Source organism: Mus musculus, chromosome 2 (assembly GCF_000001635.26).
Source record: "Mus musculus strain C57BL/6J chromosome 2, GRCm38.p6 C57BL/6J".
NCBI lineage: Eukaryota > Metazoa > Chordata > Mammalia > Rodentia > Muridae > Mus > Mus musculus.
The window spans coordinates 170,670,889-170,675,550 of NC_000068.7; the positions used below are offsets into that span (position 1 = coordinate 170,670,889).

The window sequence follows — 4,662 nt, forward strand, 5'->3', positions numbered from 1 at the left end:
ATGCATGGAATCTGTCTTAGTTAGGGTTTTACTGCTGTGAAGAGACACCATGACCAAGGCAACTATTACAAAGACAACATTTTATTGGGGCTGGCTTACAGGTTGAGAGGTTCAGTCCAGTATGATCAAGGTGGGAGCATGACAATGTGCAGGCAGACATGGTACAGGAGGAGCTGAGAGTTCTACATCTTCATCTGAAGGCTGCTAGCAAAATACTGACTTCCAGGCAGCTAGGATGAGGGTCTTAAAGTCTGCCTCCATAGTGACACACTTCCTCCAATAAGGTCACAACCACTCCAACAGGAACACATCTTCTAAAAGTGCCACTCCCTGGACCAAGAACACACAAACCATCACAAAATCTTAGGTCCCATCCTTAGTTCCACAGGAAAGCTGATGAGGTGATACACACCAGCAATCCCAGCTGTAGAAGTCTAATGTCAGCCTCAGCTATGTCACAAGTTCAAGGCCAGCTTGGGATACATAAGACCCTGTTTCCAAACAGCTCAGGAACTTTATAGTCATTCTTGATACCTTTCCCAACTCAGTTAACTCTCAAGGCACGGATGCCTTCTTCTAATTGGAAGACACATAGATGCTTGACATTCTAGTCAATTCTCCACGTGATTCACTGCTAATCCAGAGTTTGCTACATTCAATCCCTACTTCTTGGTGTCCTTTGAATGTCAAAGAATAGTTCGGAGCCATTAAACATGGTCAAGGAAGAGGAAAGAGGAATATAGTGTGGTCTTTGAAGACCCTATGACCAGACACAGAGCAAGAGTCTAAAGTTACAAGAACAAGTACATGAAGAGAGAAGACGGAGGAGCAGAGGGTAAGAAAGGAACAGCCAAATGGTGGCTGTGTTTTTTTAGACTCTCTACAAAGAACACCTGTTACACTTCCTGTTTTGAACTTTAGTTCCCAGCTGGCGATGTGACTTTGAAGCGATGGAGTGAGTGTGTGGAGGTGGGATCTGACTGGTTGTACTAGAAGACCATCGGAGACTAGAGCTGCCTGCCCTGGTTCTGATCTACTCTTTGCTTCCTGTTGGCCACCATATGAAGAGCCCCAGGCGAGCTCCCCCCACAGACTGAACCCCATTATGGCTATGCCCTCCTCACCAGGATGGGATCAAATCTCTAGGAAACCCTGAGCCACCATAAACCATTCCTCCCTTCGGTCATTTCTGTCGGGTGTTTTGGCCACAGCCATGCAAAGGGAACTCACAAACGACCTCATTGGGCCACAACCTTTCCAAATGGGAGCCATCAGTCCATTTGAAAGATGAAAGACAGTTTACATGCAATCCGTGCTTTCTCAGGTGAGGCGATGACAGAGCTATGCAGATCCTAGTAGGTATCAGGACCTTTCTGTGCTTGCTAGCAAACGAATCACATGTGTATATGCAGTCTGAATTCCTTGCTCTATAGCAAATGCTAACTCTCTGACTTTTGAACTGCAAGCCCAATGGCAAATTACTCAGGTGTTTCTCTCTCTCTCTCTCTCTCTCTCTCTCTCTCTCTCTCTCTCTCCCTCCCTCCCTCCCTCCCTCCCTCTCTGTTTTTCTCTTTGCTTCTCTTTGTCTCTACTTCCGTCTCTCTGTCTCTCTCTCTCTCTCTGCTTCTTTCTCTGTAGGGACTGGAGCGATGGCTCAGCTCTTCAACTAATACAGGACCCATAATAGTTATTTTTCCATTGTTATGATAAAGCACCATGACAAAAAGCATCTTACAGAAGAAAGTTAATTTTGGAAGACTCTGAAGAAGTGAGGAAGGTACGGAAGGAGGCAGCCAGAGAGCAAGATGCTGACTGATAACATCCTGTCACATAGGAAGCCGAGAGAACAAAGTAGAAATGAGGTGAGGCTCTAAACCCTCCAAGCACACTCCTAGTGATGCTCTTCTTAAAGGTTCCATAGCATCCTGAGTGACACCAGCTGTGGACCAAATCTCCAAAGACCTGAGCCTGTGGGGTATATTTCTCATTCAAACCACCATAAAGCATTTGTTATAGAGGAACTGGGTTCAGTTCTCTGCTCCCATGTTGGACAGCCAATGAGTGCCTTTAACTCCAGCTCTGAGGATCTACTGCCCTCATCTGGCCTCCCCTGGAAACTGCACCCGTGTGCACATACCCACATAGACAGTCATACATTCACATACTTAAAATAATAATAATAATAATAATAAAAACAGGGATAGTAACAACACCTAGGCTTTTGTAAGATCAAAGGAGCTGGTGGGTACAGTCAAGACAGGGCTGGGGCCATGGCTAGGTGCTGGTACAGTCAAAGCATGATAAATGTGGTAATGGTATTCCAACACTTTACAGACAGCAGGCTCTCGTCATCCAAAGAGTCACTCAATCAAAGCAGAGATGTAAATATAAACAAGCTGCTCACAATAAGCTCCTAACTCAAGACACTGAGGTTAAAGTTTAAAGTACGCCTTGTTCCTGAAATGCCACTTTCCACTTTTAGGGGATATATATTAATGACTGTATCAGTAGAATTGTTAAGTACAGTTTCTTACCTGTTGCATGTAGTTTTAAAATGCTACCGCCTTTCCGAGGCCACGATAACAGCCCCTCCCAACATCTCTTTTGTTCCACTCCACTTAGCTCTGGGATCAGCTGCCACCAGCCCTAACTCGGCTTCTCTTTTGACTTTCTTGCCTTTAGCTCCAGCCACTCTCTTGACCCTTGAATCTGAGGATAAGACACACACACAGCCTTGTTACTTTAACTTACCTACTAGGCACAACTGCTGCTGAGCACAGATAACTCCCACCTGGAAGAGTGCGCCCTTAGCAATTTTTTATCTCTGCCTCTCCTCCTACCCTAATCTTAGTAGCTTATTCCCTCTGCCCTTGTCAAACATCCTTGGTCACTCTCCCATAGCGCTGCAGGCTCTGAAAAGGCCCTTCTCCTTCCTTGTGTCTCCCCTTTCCTCCTGGGATCCGGAAGTCCCGCCTGTACCTTCTGCTCAGCGATTGGACCCCGGCCTTCTTTATTGACAAATCAAGGACCAATTGGGGAACAGGGTTAGCATCAGACCCTCCCCTTATACTTACCCTCATCTTTGAGGAGGAGGATGGAGAGAAATTGGAGACAGAGAGCAGAGGAAAGATGAAGAAAAAGGAGTCAATCTAATTATTGGGGGAAAAAGAACCCACAAGAAATACCACTGACCCACTAATGATGAGATTATTGAATTCAGTGCGGTGCGTTCATAATGACGAATGTTCTGCAGTTACCTAAACTTAGTTTTCTCTGTTTATAAGGGGCTGTCCACAGCGGTACTAAAACAAAAGAGCAAGTTTAACGTGTAGCTTATTACGTGGTAGAATGGCACTTAACAAACAAAACCATATCTAAAAATTTGTAGACGCTGGTTAAAACAGAAAGAGGTGGGCAGTGTTCTCTACTGGTCCGACTAGAATATTGCTTCATGTTTAGAATTAGAAACTGTAAGTTTGTTCTTGTTTTTAATTTCCGTTTCTTACATGGAAGAAATGAAACGCGAGGTAAATCGTATCCAATTTTTAATCCGATGTTAAGTGTTAATTTTTATATATTTAACTGTGTCTCTTGCGAGTCCAGCTGTATCTTGCTCGGGCTTGCTATGCCTAACTGTATCTTTTACATGCTGAACTCTGCTTTTGGTGTGTGGAACACTTTCCAGCACGTGAAGAGGTCGGCCCTGGAGGGCAGAGTCCTTGTCTCCTCACTCCCAGTCTCCATCACAGAGCAGGTGACAAGAACACAAACACGATGTATTGAGTTGGGCAGTTGAGAATCCAGAGAGAGCAGAGGGTTGACACGAGGTACGGAGGTCAGGACCACCCACAGCAGACAGATCCATCACCATCCCCCCACCCCCGTTGCTGTGATCAAATGCCAAACAAGAAACGACTTGAAGATGGAACAGTTTATCTTGGCTCACAGTTTACAGGGATACATCATACCATGGTGCAGAAGGCCGGGCAACAGGAACAGGAAGTGGTTGGCCACACTGAATCTTCAGAAAGAAGCAGAGAGAGAATTGAATCCTGCATGGTTCCTCACTCTCTCCCTTTTATTCAATTCCATGGGACCCTAGCCCGTGGACTGGTGCCACTCAACTTTGAGGGGAGGTCTTCCTTCCTCATGGATATAAAAGCACCTTCATAGACATAGTCAGGGATATGTGTCCATGGTGATTTTCGATTCAGACAAGCTGGCAGTTAAGATTAGCCATCACCAGGATTTTGAGAAGCAATAGCAAAGAAGAAAATGAACATTATCCACATGATTTAGAATTTGACGCAACCACCGTTGGGCAAACCTAACCATTTTGTGCTGTCTCCTCATTTACAGAACATGGGTGACATGGGTCAGACTTCTCAGTCAGCCCTGACATTTTTCCCAATCAGAGAAATTATGGATACCAGTGAAATAAAATGCGGATGTTCTTGCCTTGTTTCGAAGTGATTTGCAAGCGATACAGCCTACAAATAATGGGCTGCGATTTGCAACAATGGTGTCAGTTCCCCTGAGGTCAGAGTTCAGGAACTCCCAACTGCATCTTCCCTGAGTCTTCTTGCTAGGAAAATATGTCTGGCGCATATGCTCGGGCAGGAGGGTGCCTACAGTTTAGATCATGGACATCCAGCCATTCGA

The 4,662-nt window shown here is 45.3% G+C and overlaps 1 long non-coding RNA gene across 1 annotated transcript; it reads right to left on the reverse strand.

Moving 5' to 3' along the window:
- Nucleotides 1-214: 214 nt before the first annotated feature.
- On the reverse strand, nucleotides 215-2,950 carry Gm40003. The gene is made up of 3 exons (XR_867048.1): nucleotides 2,841-2,950; nucleotides 2,535-2,709; nucleotides 215-330 (listed from the first exon to the last, which is right to left on the reverse strand). It is a non-coding gene; the product is annotated as a predicted gene, 40003 (long non-coding RNA).
- Nucleotides 2,951-4,662: the final 1,712 nt, after the last annotated feature.